Here is an 18,300-nt window from a genome sequence, read left to right as displayed (position 1 = left end):
CTTTCCCCACTTGCATGTCCTCCATGGCCACCTTGCTACCCTGCCCTCCTGGCCCACTTGTTACCTCTCGACTACAATTTGTTGTCTTTGTGCTACAACACCCCCTTTCCCCACCCTCCAAGCTCCCTGTGGCTATCTTGCTACCTGTACCCCTCCAGTCCACCCTCTGTTGTCCATTAAAGTGACACAATTTTGTAAATTTCCTGGAAACATTAAAATGCCTGCATAAATCATGCAAGTGAAAACGTTGTGTGAAATGGTGAGCCACCTTATGTACCTTAACTGGGAGTGAGTAACTGGCTGTGAAATCTGATAACCTAAGCAAAATGTTTTCCCCTCCTTCTTACTGTCTGCAAATATAGATTACATTTTCCCCAAACTCCGCTCCCCATTTTATTTGTTCAACTGTTGATTTGACCTTTTTAGGTTTCGCCTGGCGAAAGCTGCGCAGCAGCGTTTCGCGCAGGCGAAAACGTTTGTTTACAAGTATGTGGCTTATTTCCGCCTCTGTCTTCCATTGGCTAGTTCCATAAATGGAGGCTAGCCATTGGAAGAGAGAGGAGTCCGTCATTGTGTGAGGCGATTCGTGGGCGCTCCGTCAAATTTTTCTCATCCCGCCCTCCCCTTTGTGACATCATTGCGGCGGTGGGCGGTTGCTTTTTTTTTTCCCGTCATGTTTTGGTCAGTTTCGAAGTGTCTTTTGTAGGAGTGGGCTGCGAGATTGAAGTTGCCAGGAAGTACTTTCCATTTGCGATCAGGTAAGCAGCATTGTTTTCAGTTTCCGTCTTCGTCTTTGCCTCCGTGTTCTGGTGTCGCTGTCTGTGTGCCCATTTCAGCCCTCCCGCTGTCCATTCCCGCCCCCCCTCACGCTGTCCGTTCCCGCCCCCCCTCCCTGTCTGTGTCTCCGGTCTCCACCCGGTACCTGTCCCAATCCTGCAGTACCTGCTCCGTCCTTACCGGGACTGCGGGCTCCGGAGTCCTGACCATCTACCTCCCGCCGGTTCGGGCTGCACACTGACGGCCTGTGATGTGTCAGGGGAGGAGGCGCTGCTGCTGCTGCCGTGCTGTGCCCGGGGAGCTCCCTTCAGTCCGTCTGTAACGTACCTCCGTCCAGCTCACTGTAATTAATATCGTACGTTTTGAGTACAGCTCACCGAGCATATGTCAAACACGCCTTTGGGGGTTGGTGGAAGGGAGGTTGCAGAAACGGGAAGAGGCTGTGCGTAGGTCGGAACTGGGCGGCGAGTGCCAGAAGGTTGACCCGTTGGAAGTACGGAAAGATGGCGGCCACCGCGACCCTGTCCAAGCTGCTGCCATGGCGGCCACCGCGACTCTGTCCAAGCTTCCATGGCGACCACCGCGACCCTGTCCAAGTTGCTGCCATGGCGGCCACCGCGACACTGTCCAAGCTGCTGCCGACACCAGGTGAGGCTACGTTGTTGCGACTCATGGGGCCTGCTCGTGCTTTCTCCTCGTATGCTGTAATCATAAAGTTCTAGGACAGTCCGGTTTATGTAAATGCATTTAGCTATAATTTCTCCGTTGCATCGCTGAATGGCAATTCTTTTCTGGGATGCAGATTGTGTATTACGTTGCATGAGAAATAGTCGCAAGGCACTTAAAAAAAAGTCTATATGATTTTTTTGTATAAACAACCGTGTTTGCTTTTTTATATCCTCCCACTGGCCTAATTGCTTAACTTCACACCCAGGAATGGGCAACAAGTTACGTACTCCGTTGCTTAAGGTGTCAAGACCAGACTGTGCATTTTTTTTACGAGACCGCTTGACTCGGGTGCAAGTAGTCGTATCCATCATGTCATCACGGCAGAGGAAAGTAAAAGGTGGCCATGGGACACCCTCCGTGCTTTAGTGAGGAAGTTAATTCCACCCTGCAGCCTCCCTGTGAGTCTAGGATCTCCTCGTCTCGGTCTGCAACTCCCTCCCCCTCACGGCTCCATGCATTGATATGGCCTCTCCTGGCCTTGCTGGCAGGAGCCCTTGGGACTCTTGCCTGTCTGTACCTGGCACTGAGGGATGGGCTGCGGGAACTGCATCAATAGCTGCTGTCCTTGCGGAACAGGCTTCCCCGGGAGCTGGAGGGACTGATGGAGCAGATGCTGCGAGAGCAAGAGGACAAGGTATGATTTAGAAATAATTCCGTTTTATCCGTCCCGTCAATACATAGGATTATTTGCATGTTTGCCTCACTTTTCCCATCCTTCTTTACCTTAGTCCTTCCAGGCTCTTCTGCACGTTCCCCACCTTTCCACAAAAGTTCCTCCTCACGCCTTCATTTCCGTATAAAGCCATACACAAGTTGTTTCTTATTCTTGCTCGTCCTCCCTCTTCTAGGCGTGTATGTACTGTGAACTGGTTCTGTGTTTTTTTTTCTGTCTGCAACATTAAACTGGGTTGAAGTTGTAGGCCTGTGTTTTCAATTGTGACATCCAAATAACAAGTCCGAACATGCACACTGCTGTTGGCTAAGTAATTAGCAATGGCAGAAAGCCACTATCATGGTAAGGGTCCAGTTGATAGCCAGGACTGTTTGTATTCCAGCATTAGCATATAGTGATATATGAGATACCAATTATACATGGGCCATTGCTATTGTGTGCTCTGTAAAGAAATATCTTCAGCTCTTTAATGAATTGGAGGAGCAATGGAGAATGCTGGAGGTGCGAAGGGCTTCTGTTCAGATTATGTGCCAGTGACTAATTTGAGAAGAACCTCTTACACACGGAATGTGCTACATAAAGTGGTAGTCAATGGTTATGCTGTTGAAGAGCCCAATCAGTAAGGGTTAAATCCATGGAATAATTTGAAATTGCGCAGCACAAGTTTTCATTTAGATTAGTTAAAGAAGGTCTGTGTGATAGCCAAATATAATACTTAACTAAGAGTAGACTGGAACTTCTTTAGACCTTGCCCCATGTGCCAGGTGAATAGTATTAGCAAACACTGCTGTTGCAGGAGTTGCCAGTGGGGTTTCTGCAGGAGTTGTCTATGGGGCGTCCGGTTGCAAGCATCAGAAAGTAGATGCAGGAAGACACATTGAGGGATTGGCATCAACATAGAGCTAGAGACACAACTCAAGGAACTGCTTTAAATTCCTGTTCTCAGAAAAGCATGCTTGTTTGAACGTATGTTGTTCACCATAAACCAGAAGGCCTGTGATCTTGTCTGGTGTCGTTGAGGAAAGGATGCAGCTTTTGTAAAAGGCCCAATTCCCCACATGCCTACCGGACGGGACTTGTCAGGGCAAGTACGGTCACTGGAAACTCTGCTTCTTAATATGATAGTGTTGGAACCTTTTTTTGCACATTAAGTTACTCACAGTGAATTAGCACAAGACAAAATTGCATTGAAATGTAAAACAAAATATAAAGCTAGTTAATCATCACAAGCCACCCAGGGTCAGGATTTGCTAAATTCTAGTTCCGACCACAAGTAGGATTCTTTATTCAGAAAATGCTGTGCTTGTTAGTCTTCATTCGACTGGGTGCTGAAATCTAGGAACAGTTTTGAAGTGTGGGTCTTAGGCACAAAACCCAGTCATGTTTTAAATTCATAATTCGGAACTCCTAAGAGGTCTACATAAAATGGAAAAAAAGCTGCATAATATTTATTTATCGAGTTATGTATAGCGCAAACTTGACCCAAAGGTATCAGAGCACATTACAGAGTTAGTAGCAGTTACTTGAGTTGCATATGGAGTTAATAAGAATCCATAGTAACAGTATGTAAAAGAAGTATACACTAGACAGTATGATGTGTGGATAATATAATTCTGAGGTAGTATGGTAGGGTGTTACAAAAGTGGGGAGAGTCACAGTTTTTCCCTAAGGTAGTGATGCTCAGATTTATTTGAAGATTGTGGGGTAAGGGCAACAGGTCAGTCAGAGGCTTATGTGGGAGGGTGCAGGTATTTATTGAGAAGATGAAGCTTACGTGTGTGTGGCTCTGGGTGTGTGTGTGTGTGTGGGGCTCTGGGGGTGTGTGTGTATGTGTGTGTGTGTGTGTGTGTGGCTCTGGGTTTGTGTGTGTGTGGCTGGCTCTGGGTGTGTGTGTGTGGTAGTAATTGCTGTCTGCTGAGCTCGTCCGTAGGGTACAATAGGTCTCACATTTGCGAGAGATTAAGCTAATGGCAATGTAAATGACAATGCCATTTATTTATCTGTTTTCAAAACCAACACATAAATACAAATTTTGTCATTTACAATGCCAATAGCTCTAACTTTTCCAAAGGCGAAACCATTGCATTGTAAATGCTTGTTGTCATAGCATCTGTGGTCAGTGGTAAACAAGCATTTACAATGCAATGGTCTCGGCAATATTATAGGTAGAGCTATTGGAATTGCTCATTATTTTTTTTTATCTTTTTTGGATCCCTAAATAAATGGCATTGTCATTTGTATTGGCATTAGCTTTGTATTTTGCATATGTGATACCTATTGCATTAGCAGAGAGAGAGTGAGGTAGTGAGATAGAGAGAGCGAGTGAGGTATTGAATTAGATAGATAGAGAGTGAGGTAGTGAGAGAGAGTGAGTTAGATAGATAGAGAGTGATGTAGTAAAGAGTGAGGTAGTGAGGGAGAGGGATGTTGTGAGGTAGTGAGATATAAGCATAGAGTGATGTTGTGATGTAGAGAGAGAAAGAGGTAGTGAAAGAGAGTGAAAGTGAGTTAGTGAGATAGAAAGAGTGAGGTAGTGAGAGAGAGTGATTGAGGTAGTGAGTTAGAGAAAGAGAGTGACGTTGTGAGGTTGTGAGCTAGAGAGTGAGGTAGTGATGTTTTGAGAGAGAGAAGTTGTGAGATAGTGGGATAGAGTGGAATAGTGAGGTAGAGAGTTATGTAGTGAGAGATAGGTAGATAGAGAGTGAGGTAGTGAGAGACAGAGAAAGTGAGGTAGTGAAAGATTGAGGTAGAGGGATGTTCTGAGGTAGTGAGATAGAAACAGTGAGTGAGTTTGTGAGGTAGTGAGATAGAGAGAGAGTGAGGTAGTGAAAGAGTGAAAGTGACTTAGTGAGATAGAAAGAGAGAGAGTGAGGTAGTGAGAGAGAGTGAGGCGGGGATGGAAACAAGAGAGCCCTTTCCACAAATTAGGCCACTTTAGAACACCCTCTCTCCTCCTCCCTTCGAGGGCTTTATTGCCATGGAGATGCCTTATTCTAGCTGTAACATCCACCACTACCTCAGATATAACAGGAGCACAGACAATATAAATTATGCACAACCCTCCTGGACGCAGGCTGGCGAGCAATTCTTGGAAATCGAAAAACCAAAACCCTTTTAAAATTGCATAAAATATTAAGTGGTAAGTGCTATCAAGCCAATAATTCAAACAATGCCACAAAAGGCGAAACATGAACAGAAAAAAACACACATAGAACAGCGGCCTCTTATCGGTGTTATTTATGGGCGTGGTATAGCCATATTTTTTTTTCTGCCAGTCACCTTCTAAAAAGAAAATAATGTTCACTAGCTTCTCTTATGTAAATTCTAACATCTCTTCCTTGTTACGCTGAAAGCAGTGTGCTCAGACTTGCACTACCAACACTGTGGGCCTGATGCAGGACCTGTCAGCATGTGAAGTGCCTTCCTTCATAAAGAGACATAGCACGGAAGTGTACTATTGGGAGGGTGGCGTCTGCTGTGCAACCATTCCTAGAGCACAGCCCACAAATGCCAGGATTATTAGCGCTGGCAACTGACTCCGGATATAAGAATACTACCATATAGAGAGGGCACAAAATACCCAAGAGTAAACAGTGGCTTGGTACACGTTTGTTAGTGTTAATTTTCTTATAGAAGCACAGCATATGACTTATGCCAAAGGGCGATTGCATTTCCAGGTTGGATGTTTAGTGCACCCACTTGGAGTTAAATATAATTTGACGCACACACGTGCATGAATGGTGTAGATTTACACACACCCCCACACACGTTTCAAGAACTTTTCAACGTTTCAAGAACTGCTATGAGTGTGTGAGACTGGCTGATAGAGGAAAGGGGGAGATAGTGAGAGGGGGAGAGTAGAAGCAGTGTGGACAAAGAACTACAAGAAGTGTGTGAGACTGTGGATGATAGAGGAAAGGGGCGAGAGACAGTGAAAGAGGGAGAGGAGGAACAGTGTGGACAAAGAACTGCAATGAGTGTGTGAGACTGTGGATGATAGAGGAAAGGGGGAGAGGGACCGAGAGAGGGGGAGAGGAGAAACAGTGTGGACAAAGAACTGCAATGAGTGTGTGAGACTGTGGACGATAGAGGAAAGGGGCGAGAGACAGTGAGAGGGGGTGAGATGAAACAGTGTGGACAAAGAACTGCAATGAGTCTGTGAGACTGTGGATGATAGAGGAAAGGGGCGAGAGACAGTGAAAGAGGGAGAGGAGAAACAGTGTGGACAAAGAACTACAAGGAGTGTGTGAGCGCCAAGAAACCGCATGGTAGCAGAGCGCTATATAAATGTTTTTAAATTCAAATTCAAATTAAATACTGTGGAAGACAGATAAAGGGACCGGTAGACAGTGGGAGAGGGGAAAAATCGTGGAGCGAGAACTGCAAGGGATGTGTGGGACTGGAAGATAGAGGAAAGTAGCAGAGTGACAGTGGAAGAGGGAGATGGCAAACTGTACGGGAAAGAAGTGCAAGGGATGTGTAAGACTGTGGAAAATAGAGGAAAGGCAGAACGAGGGAGAGGAGAATCAGTGTGAGGAAGGAACTGCAAGGGATGTGTAAGATTGTGGAAGAGAGAAGAAGGGTGGGAGAGACAGCGTGAAAGGGAGATAGAAATAAGTCTGGTAAGAGAGCCATGATAAAAACACACATGAGAGACTTTGGAAGTGAGGTAAAGGGGCTGGGAGACAATGGAAGAGGGGGGAGAGAAACCGTATGAGAAAATAACTTCGTGGGATTTGTGAGACGTTGGAAGATTGAGAAAAGAGTGGCTAGACAATAATAGAGAGAAAAGAAACTGTGGGAAAGGAACTGCGAAGTGTGTGTGAGACTTTTGGCAGATAGAAGAAAGGGGGAGACAATATGAAACAGAGAAGCGACACAGTGTGGGAAAAGAATTGCAAGAGATGTGCGAGACTGTGGAAGATAGAGGAGAGGGAGAGGGAGAAGAGAAACAGTGTGGGGAAGGAACTGTGAAGGGTGTGTGAGACTTTGGTACTTGAAAGGTAGGAGAAACAAGGAGGAAGAGAGACAAAATAATGGGCGAGAGGACCAAATAAAACGATGCTAATTACTGTGTGGAAGGGGGAGAAGGAGGAAATCGGGGCAAGGCGAAGAAAAATAGAGCGAGGAAATAGCCCTGCCAATGGCTTGTGGGAGTAAAAAACAGATGGCCTCAGAAACAATGAGAGAAGAAGAGTGGAAGCTCCGTGGGAAACAACTCTGACAATGATGTGTGAGACCAGAAGAGAAGTGCGGAGAGACATAAGGAGAAGGAGAGGGAAAGAAAGTGCTTATAAATGGAACTCTGAAAGTGGTGCGTTAGACCATAGAAGAAAAAGAACGGTTGGGGAGACAAGGAGAGAAGGGGAAACGAAGGGTGGGAAACGATCTCTGCGAGCCATGTGTGAGACAGCGGAAGAGAGGGGAGAGAAAGACGAGAAAGCTGAGAATGAGAGGAGCATAACAGAGGGCGGGAAAAAAGAATTCTGTGAGCCCTGTGTGAGACCGTGGCAGAGAAGGAAAGTGGGGAGGTGAACCGTGTGCGAAACAATGGAAGAGGAAAGAAAATGGAAAAGTGAGAGTAAAATGATTGGGGCATAATTTAGGGTGGGTTAAACTCTGTGAGCCGTGTGTGAGATTGTGGAATAGAAAGAAAGGGAGGGGAGTCACTCGTGAGACAATGGAAGAGAGAAAATATGGAATAGTGGAAACGGAATGACAGTGGTATAATACTAGAGTGGGGAAAAAAGAACACTGTGAGAGTGTGTGTGAGACCATGGAACAAAGAGAAAAGGGAGGTGAGCAATGTGCAAGACAGTGGAAGCGAAGCACAGAAATGTCAGCCATGTGTGAGACAGTGGAAGAGAAGGGAAATTAACTGTGTGTGAGAGTGGAAGAGAGAGAAAAGAAGAGAGTGAGAAGGGAACGGAGAGGGCGGTAAAAGAATTCTGCGAGCCGTGTGTGAGACCAAGAAAGAGAAAGGAAACGTGGGGAAAGAAAACCAAGAATGAGATGGAAATGGAAGCGGAGAAACAGAGGGTGGGGACGAAACTCTGGCAATGGTGTGTGATACCAGAGGCGAGTAGGGGGGTGACAATGAGCGAGGTGCAGGAGACTTGAGAGGGGAAACAGGTTGCGAATAGGGCTATGCCAATGTACTCTCTAAAGTGCGCGTGAGGCTGTGGAAGATAGACCTATAAAAATAGAGTGAATAAGTGAGAGTAGGAGGGTGCTGAAAAATCAACCGAGTTGAAGTGGCCCTTATGCGAGCCAAGGATGTGTGTGAGATGGGCGAGAAACGGTTGGAAGGAAATGAAGAGGTGCGTGTAAAAGGACTCGGAGTTGGAAAATAACTGTGTGCGCGTGAGTGAACTCTGCCAGGCACGCGAGAGTGAAGGGGGGGAGAGGAGAGGAACACAGAGCGCGAGAGAGCCTCTAGACAGGACGAGACAGCGAACTAATGTGTAAATGGGGGGAAAATGTCCGAGATGGGTGAAAAAGTGCGCCAAAAATGCACTTTGCTAAGGATAGCCTTAGGGGCGTGGGCGCAGGGAGACAGCAGGAGAGCAGCGCCGTGCAGGAGTGCAAAGCGACTCCTACGGGCATTAGGAGAGGGGGCGGGGGCGCAGTAGGTGCGTGCGTGGCTCGAAGGGTAGAGGGGAGGCGAGGACCAGTTGTGCAGATGCTTGAGTGTGTTGGGCCAGCGCGTGGTGCCAGCCACAGATGGCAGTAACGACTGCAGGAGGGCAGCGGGCGATGGTGAGAAGTAGTAAACGAGAGGTAGTGGTGGAATCAGATGAGAGAGGGCTAGAGAGCAGCGAGAGAGAGCAAAGAAGGCAGAGAGTGAGGAACAGACAGGTAGGTATAGAGGGGCGCGGGCGAAGTTCAAAGGCTGGGGTGAGATACGTGCGGGATGGCAGAGGGAGAGAAAGCAAGAAGTGAAGAGAGCACAGAGGGGGAACGAGGAAATTAAAGACAGAGGGGTGAAAGGTGGAGGCATGCATAGAAGTTTAATTGAAAGAAATTGTTTTAAAGGCTAATGCTGCAGGGAGAGCTGGGCAACGAGGCAGTGACCTGCAAATCCTGCTAACATGAGAGCTGTGGACTATAAAAGAACGACTTTAAGAAAGGAGAGCAAATAGTACAGGGGGGAAGGAAAACTATGGGGAGAGGAGGAGGGGTCAGAGAGGGTGGTGGAGGAAGAGCAGAGCAGCGGGCGGAGGGAGGGGGGAGAACGGGACAGAGGAGAGCTGCGGGCGGAGGGAGGGGGGAGAACGGGACAGAGGAGAGCTGGGGGGGGGGAGGACAACGGGATGGTGACGATAACAAATCGGACGGGACAAACGAGCGCACAGGACACTGACAGCGGGAGGGGGACGGGAAACATACACGGACAGCGGGGCGGGAAACATACACGGACAGGGGGAAGAAGACAGCAGAAGGCAGGGGGAAGAACGCAAGAGGACAGCGAGGAACGGCTCACCTTCACTGTGAAGGAAACAAAATGGCTGCCTCGAGCTTCAGGGATTTTTCGGATTTGGGGGCGTGTTCGGTGGGAGTGGCTAAAAAGTGGAAAGAAGCACACCGAACACACCTCCAAATCCGAAAAGGACGGAGCCTATTTGGAGTGACGGCTCTCTCCTGCAATGGCTGGCCTCCATTTAGGAAGCCAGCCAATGGGAGAGAGCCAAAATTAGAGGCGGGATGAAGAGCCCCTCTAAGTAAGATAAGATCTCGCTACTTCCGGTTCTGACGAACCGGATAGTACCGAGACCTAAAAAGGATTGAATACTGTTTCTTATGGTCATGACTCTTTGCAGTGACTTGTGCTAATTCTTTTGGCTAACATAACCTTGAGGCTTGGAGGTCTTACTGTCATACCACGTCTGTTGCTCTACTGTTACCTCATTGATCATTGCATTGCTTGTATGATGTAGAAAGTGTTGTACATCTGCTCTCTCCTTTCCCCCTCATGTCCTCCCATTCAGTTTGTCCTGAAATTTAGTACATTTTCAAATATACCTGTAAGTGCTCGGTTGCAGCAGGAAGACCAATGTTGTACATCGCTTTCCCCCGTACTTCACAGTGTATTCCCTGCTCAAATTAAAAGCATCATGTATCATACCATGTTTTTTTTAACCATTTAAATTGTACATTCATCAGTCACCCACTCTGAATAATCCTGGGAGTAACTTGGGTAACTTAAGTTTGGGGACAGATCGAAATTATACATTTCATTATCAAAGCATAAAACAAGCAGCAAATATACATCATTTAAAACCAATAACAGTTAAAATAAATAAGCAACACCCACTAGTTCTAACATTACATGAGTAAAATGTTTTTTTTCTAAAAGACATAGATAAGTGGTCACAGTGCACATAAGTTCCAAAGGCGAGCTAACTGATTGTTCCTAATAAGCCAGGCTGCCTGCAGGAATTTAGATACAGCCACCACAATCTCAGTTGAAGAATCTATTTTGCAGATCCTAAGGGCATATATTTGATAAGTTAGGCCCAAAAGCCAACAGAGTGGGTAATCCGACCTCAGCTTTATAGAGTCCCACGATCAAGTGTAAATAGCAATTTTGTGAGAGTCCCATACCTAAATGGCAAAAATAATGAATGGGCACGTAACAGGCCTGATGTAATTTAGAAAGCCCTCTGCCCTAGGCACGGATTTGTGCAATAAAACATGTCTTGTAAGGCTCCCTCTGTGTCAGGACAATTAATGTTGGACAGCATTTCACTCCCCATATCTAGATTTAACCACCACACCCACAGCGGCTGGGATAGATGATTGGTCTTCCCAGAAGTTGGATAGGCATAGCCCATACCATGGTTTTTCAACATAGGGCAGCCACCTGTTCTTCTTGGAACAATGTAGTTTAACAATGTCAATAAGATCCTCTCTATAGAGATGTAGGTCTTCAGTGGCTCAAATACATACCCAGTAAATTAGCGGCCTAAGGGCAACCAGCTCAAAGACCGGGTTAAGATCAAGGTCCAGTGTTAAATGTACCATTGGTGTCCCCCTCCCCAGACCAGTAAGAGCTCAGATAAAGTTGTTTTCATTACTACTCAGAATTCCTATATTTATTTATTTATTTATTTATTTATTTATTTATTTATAAAGGATATCAGAGAGCTTTACATTGGCAGTATCTCCATGATTTAGCACCATATAGTGCTGCACTCTTGCTTGGATCATGTAGATCTTCATTACAGGAAAAATTGGTAACCATGAGGCCATTTTAGCAAACCTGAGCATTCTTCATGCTATATGATTTAACTGATATGAGCGTTTTGAGGATCCACAGGGGTCTCAAGAGGCAGAGTCCACCTGACCGATCCCCCAATAATCAAAGTCCCTGACCCTTTCTAGTACTTCCCTTTCCAGGTTTACAGTGCCCTTCATCCTTTTCTATCTGGAATAAGTCATCTGCTTTAATTTAGAAACATTATTTTCAAGACCATGCTCAGAACAAAACCGATTAAATTTGTCTACAAGATTCCGGAGATCCAGCGTAGTTTTAGCCAATGAAAGGTTATCATCAACAAAAAAAGAGCCACAACTTTCTGTGTTGCAAGAGTGGGGGAATCATTAGCACAATTAGTCAAAAATGTGACAAAATTGTTGATATAAAGGAGGAACAGAATGGTAGCCAAAACACTGTCCTTGCGCACACCCATGTCTACAGAAATTGGCTTGGTTAGTTCTCCTTTCCTACCACATCGGACCCTAGCAAAATTCTCCTAGTGAAGGCACATAATGTTCAGCAAATTACAGGGACACCCCGTCTCAGTTAGGGCTTCAATAATTTCTTCTCAGGTACCAGGTCGAAAGCAGCACAGAGATGAATATGCACTACAAAAAGTTCTCCCCCCTCCAAAATCTACCTGTCTTTCACTTAGACAAAAGGGAGCGGAAGACCTGATCAATCGAACTGGTCTTAAATCTAAATCCTGCCTGGAGATAGAACCGGATATGGGTTTCCTTGATCCAATCCAAAAGTTTCTCCAGGATTTGTTTGCAGAAAATCTTTTCCAAGTTATCCAAAAGGCTAATAGGGTGGTAGTAAGTTAGGGTGCTTGGGTTTCCCTTCTTGAAGACTGGGACAATCTCAACCCCTTTCCTAGTAGTCTGCATAGCTGCCACTGCTGCAATTGTTTTTGTGACAGTATTAATTCAGGGGACACATATATTAGGGTCAGATTTGGAAAGGTCTGCGGGGATCTGATTTAGTTCAGGTGCCTTCTTACGCTTTAGCGATGCGACCGCATAAGCAGTCGCTGCTAAGGTAAAACTAAAGGAGTAGAGAGCTCCCTCAGTACTGCGAAGCAAAATTGTTTTTATGTGTACAGGAGTAAAGTTTCTCAAAACGGGCTACCCACTCACAGGACAAAATAGACATCTTAGCTGTCTTCCCTAAATACCCACCACTTAGACTTACTAATTAGCAAAGTTTCTTTAGGTCATTATTAGAGGAGACGCCTGAAAGGTCAGACCATTTATTACACTTGCTTGCTGCTTTGGCTTGCCTTATTTTGACCGGATATTATTCTCGACATACCCATATCTCTTGGCTAGCTCCTTTCTTGATTGTCCAAAGGAAATTTCTCTTAGCCTTTTTACATCGCTTTGTAAACCACTCATTAATGGAACCCTTTACAGGAGCCCTCCTGAACTCATTGAGAAGGGAAATCTTTAGGCCTATCAAATAATTACGAGTGCTCGGCTATAATCATTTAGTTGTTCGCCCAGTTGTCGGACATAAACTCCAGGTGCAAAACAACCACTGAGTACATATCTGAAAGTACCTCGAGAGAGAAACACACACGCCTCCCACTTCATATTTTTACAATTGTTCGTAACCTCTAATTGTTGATCATGCAGCTTAAAGAAAGAGAGTGAAACGTGGAGACAAACTCTTTCATAGTTAATAATATGGGATTAAGGTTACTCTCGTCCCTTTCAGACACTGTCCTATCTTCCATCAGTCTCCATGATTTTAAATCTAAGATGATATAATCAATAAAGCTTACATATAACCTTCTTCTAAATGTGGGAACAGGCATAGTATCGGAAGGATGGTGACCATTGCATGCTCACAGTCCTTAGAGTAAGGTTTACCAGTTGGAGAGCAGCCCTTGTAATGTTACTGTTCATTAGAAAAGTTGGTTGAGGCATTTCCTAAACCAAGTCCTCCTTGTGGCACAAGTCCTGAGTTATACCATTGGGTTTATATGTGAAATTAAAGTCACCTGTCACAATGACCTAACAGAATTCTGAGTGACGGACCAAGATCTCATTTAACAGGTGGAGCGAAAGTGATTCTAGCCAACTGCCAAAATACCAATTATATATGTTGATTAACGAAAGAGAAGTGGCCTTATAGAAGAAAAAAAGTAGCCCTTGGATATCTGGTGAGCCAGTTTGGAGTTCTACTACAGAACTGGAAAGTGTGGGTTTTACCCAGACAAGCAACCCACCCGATTGGCATCCTCCTATGGACCTAACTGCAGGGATACAAAAACTCTTGAAACCGCTTCTGTGTACTTGTGCTGTCAGCCATGTTTCCTGGAAGAGACAGACCTCATGGTTGTCAATGAATGATCCCTTTGCGGAGTCAACGAGCTTGTGCCTGATCCCAGCAATGTTACAACCAGCAGCTGTGGAATTGGGCACCAGTGTAGCAGAGGAGGTTACATTTCCAGGTAATGCCAGTTGCTGCTGGACAGTAATCATAGGTTGGGTTTTTCCTCAGCAGACGGATGGTGACAACTTCTTGTAGTCGTGCACTGTCCGCTATGGATTCTCGAACATAATCAGGAGGTGCCAATGGTCAAGGTCTGGAAAGATGAATGAGAGGATTAGAAGGAGCTGGCCATAGATGTTCCAGTACTAGAATAGAAGCTCCATGAACATAAATGGGCGAGGTGCCTATAAAACTATGTTCTACATGCATTCAGTCAATCTCATGAAGGGTCAAAGGCGACAGTTGATGGTTAACTCTATCATTGCTTGGGATCAGTGATCGATTAATGAGTTTGGGACACAGACCTAGGCCCCAGATGGCGTTAAAGAAATCCAGTGGCAGAAGAGAGATGTCAGAACTGGGTTTACTAAGGGAATGGCGATTGCCCAGTAACATCTGCACAATGGCAGGAAACATGAAACTATCAATTTTACTATTTCCCAAAGACCTTTTTGCCAAGAGTCCAATCCATCTCACCCTTCAAACCATCAAAATCTTGTGCGCGTGTGAGTATGGGAAGTGGGTGCTAGTATGTAAACCACGGAGGACCAAATTTTTGAGCTGGGCAAAAGTGAAGGGTGGCAAGCACTGCACTTTTTTTTTTTTAACTCTTTTTATTAACAGTGCTCAGTCTGATTGACATATCCATCCATAGGTCACATTGCATCGGTTAAACAGGCAGTGTAAGGCAAACAGAATAATCACAGTTAGCCAGCATAAAGACAATCACAGTGGAACCCATTACCCTAGGCCTCCCCCATCCCCCTGTATCTTCTCCAAGGCCCCCATATCTACTTCCAATTTTTAGGGCACCCCCATCTCTTATAAATGGTCTCTTCTGCCCTCTGGCACCAGTCCAGGTCCCGCTCCCACTGGTCACACTGTGGGCGCCAACGCCCCCCAAGCCCTGACGATATTCCTTTTGGCCACGCCAGCCGCCATGGCCAGCCAAAGTTCCCCATACCTAGTCCAGTCAGTGGGTCCCTGTATCATTAAAAGCAGCCATTTGGGTTCCCTCGGGACCGGAGACCCCACCACCTCTGACATTATGTCAGTGACCTTGGTCCAGAAGGTAACAATCTCCGGGCAGTCCCAAAGAATGTGGTAGAAAGACATCCCAGAGCACACAGAGAGGACTGCCCCCCTCCCCCACCCCCAGGTATACGTCAGAGTGCGGGGGTAGTACACCAGGTGCAGAATTTTAAGTTGCACCAACTGGAACCGGACTCTGATCGTAATTTCCCGCGGGCTTTGTAGGGCGTCCTGCCAATCGTCGTCATCCAGGGGTCCCAGATCCCCCTCCCAGGTCGCCCTTAATGACACCAACGGGTCCGGCATATTGTTGATTAACTTACGGTAGATCGTGGACATTGGCCTGTTCAGAATGGGATCCAATAATAACCGATCCTCCATGGGGGAGTATTCTAGAACGGACACGCCCTCTCGAATATGGGATCGCAGTGCGTGTACAAGATGCGTGTAGTGAAAGTGCTGTGAGTCCCGCAGGTCATATTCCTTCTGCAAGTATGCAGTTTCTTTCTAGTTCGCCGCTGCGTGTGGGTTCAGGTAGTGTGTCAGTGGTACGATCTCCAGACGTAGGATCGTATAGCGTCGCTGCCACCAATGTTGCACCAACACAGGTCTCGGGACGGTTCCGCACCGCTCCCTCCTCCCAGGCCGGCCACCTCCACAGTCAGGCACCCACTTCGCTGCTCCGGGCCCCGCTCACCGTCCAAACAGCTCGCCGCAGGATGTAGTGTGATTGCACAGGCCGACTCGTCACACCCCCAGGGTCCGGGTAGCCACTCTGTCCGGCTGTAGTCTTCCAACCTGTGGCCGCCGGGGGACGACCGTGCCCCCCCACTCCCCCGCTGCCGACTTCACTCACAGCCAGGCCTTGGAGTGCTAGGGCCCCGCCGCCGTATCTCTCGGGGGGGGGGGTGCAGCGCCAGAGCCTGCTCTTGCTGCTATTAATCATGCTGCTGTGCCTCCGGAGAGCCGCCGCTCAATTCCTCCTGGCGGCCACCATTTTGTGGGGCCGGACGCCGATGCTGGCAGGTTGCGTCCCGGGTCACTCGGGGACACTGAACGCACAGCTGCTGGCTGCCCAACTGCTCCAACGACAGCGGGATACCTTCTGCAGCCGCAGCGGTGCACGGATGTTGTCTGATGTCGGGAGGATCACTCCGGGCCTCTGCGCAGCTCCGGGTCTACGCCGCCATCGTCTACGGCTGCAAGCCACGCCCCCGCAAGCACTGCACATTTGACAGTACAACCACATAAGGACAAGCCTCAGGGGGAAGATTGTTCTAGATGGAGATGGATTTGTGGGCAGATGTATGAACTGCTGTCCCTGCTGGTTCTCCTCTCTCTCCTCCTCTGGCCCCACCCAAATGGACCCGTTCACTATCCAAGGGTTCTGTATTAACCATAGCAGATTGTTGCTTTGCCACACTTTTGAGTAGGCAGTTTTGTATAAAGTTGGAGTTGACTTCTGTGGGGGTGGGGGCTTTCAAAATCGTTTCCACAGGGCCATGAGTAGCAAGTGAGAGCAGATTTGGAGGCTACCCTTTTAAGACCAAGATTAGTTTACATAGTTTTACCTCAGTTGCACTCAGCTGCTCATAGATTGGCTTTAATGCAACTTCCATACTATCAGTGACTTTATCACACAAAGCTCTCATTACATCTGCAAGCCTGTGTTTGTCACGGCCAATGTAATCCCTGCAAGAGCTATTTGTGGTTAAGTGTGAATGCTTGGATTTGGCACACTCTTCAGTCCTCTTTCTTTTCACTGCCTGGCCATTGGTTGTGGAACTTGTCAATTTAAGTTGTGGCTCCAAAGGCACTAAATGCATTAAAGAAAGCGGATTGGGAAAATAAATGGAGGGCCTTATCCTAGAGTTATATCCTTGGCTGTGCTTTCTGTTTCAGTGTCTGTTAGAATGGAAGAGGCACGGTGCCCAGGAGAGGAAGATGTAGGAGTAGAATTTCACTGTGATGATTCTTGTTCAGCTCTATTGAAAGGGGCTATCTATTGTTATGCCAACTGTAAATGTGTATATATTTGTAATTCTATAAATGTATTGCTGATTATTGCTAGCTTCTATAAGCCTATGAGGTATATAGTGTCAAGCTACTGGCAAAGGGTAGCCCTTATCAGCTAAGAGGGAAAATTATGACATATTCCTTGGGTTTAGATTTTTTTATAATGAAAAGTAATGACCAAGCTAGTGGGCCTTACTTATTGTGAAAGTAAGTGCTGAAGGCAAACCGTTTCTAAGGGTGGATTGTTATTAAACTGTGCTAAATCCTGTAGGCAGTCATGTTTTTCACAAAGAATCATGCAGATACCTATAGTAGGCTATTGATTTGGTGCTCGTGACCCAACCAAACAAACTCGTGGGATACAAGATTTGCACTATGGCAATACTTATTAAGCTCTATTATTGGGGATTATGTATTGTTTTGGCAACTGTATTTTGTGCATATTTGTAATTTTATTTCAGTATACCGGATAGCTGCCTTGTGGGTAGGCTTATGAAGCAACACTGTGGTCTGAGTTGCTTATGCTGACAAGCTTGTGATAACTTTTATAGGCTTGATTGTTTACAATGAAAGGTTATTTTAAAGTCAGTAGGCCAGACATATGGGTTGTGAAAAGTGTATGTTAAAAGTCAGGCATTTAATGGTAGATTGTTATTACTCTGCTTTAAAATCTGCAAAAAAAGTATTTTGTTTCATGCAATGTCACAGATTACCACAGTAAACAAGTATTGTGGTGCAAAGTACCCCTGTGACAAACCATGTGAATAGAAGATTTGTACTGTCAGAATCCTTGTTAGGTCCTCTTAGGAGGGAGAGAGAGAGTATGTTGCTTTGCTAACTATACTTTTGCACAGTATGCAATTCTATGACTGCATGCCTCATAGTTGCATTGTGGAAAAGCTTATGTTCAGTACAGGAGGCCCCGGCAGGTTATGGCGGTTAGCCATTGATAGCAGCTACATGCCTGATAGGGTTACTATGAAAAGGTAGGCAAAAAACATTAGTGGAATTGGTATATTGATTGTTAGAAGCATATGTTAAAATCAACAGGCATTTAAGGGTGTATTGCTATTGCTCTGTATTAAAACCTAAAGATAGAAATTTAGGTACATGAAATGTCAAATTACCTTTGGAGGGAATGATTTTGGGTTGGTCACTGTCTCAGATAAACCTTATGGGGAGAATATTTGCTCTGCAATATTTATTGCTAGAATCTTTTCTTGGCTGTTTGCCAGGATCTTGTAATACATTTTTGTATTACATAATGAATACAACCATACATATATAAATCCGTACACTCTGCTTCTCTTCATGA

The 18,300-nt window shown here is 46.0% G+C and overlaps 1 protein-coding gene across 3 annotated transcripts in view; it reads left to right on the top strand.

The window, feature by feature from the left end:
• Positions 1–18,300, top strand: part of PCID2 (PCI domain containing 2) — a 321,918-nt gene that overhangs the window by 71,441 nt on the left and 232,177 nt on the right. The window lies entirely within an intron of this gene.

Source organism: Lissotriton vulgaris, chromosome 8 (genome assembly GCF_964263255.1).
Source record: "Lissotriton vulgaris chromosome 8, aLisVul1.2, whole genome shotgun sequence".
NCBI classification, from domain to species: domain Eukaryota; kingdom Metazoa; phylum Chordata; class Amphibia; order Caudata; family Salamandridae; genus Lissotriton; species Lissotriton vulgaris.
Note: the sequence above shows the minus strand (reverse complement) of the source record. Positions and strands in the feature narration are given on the sequence as shown.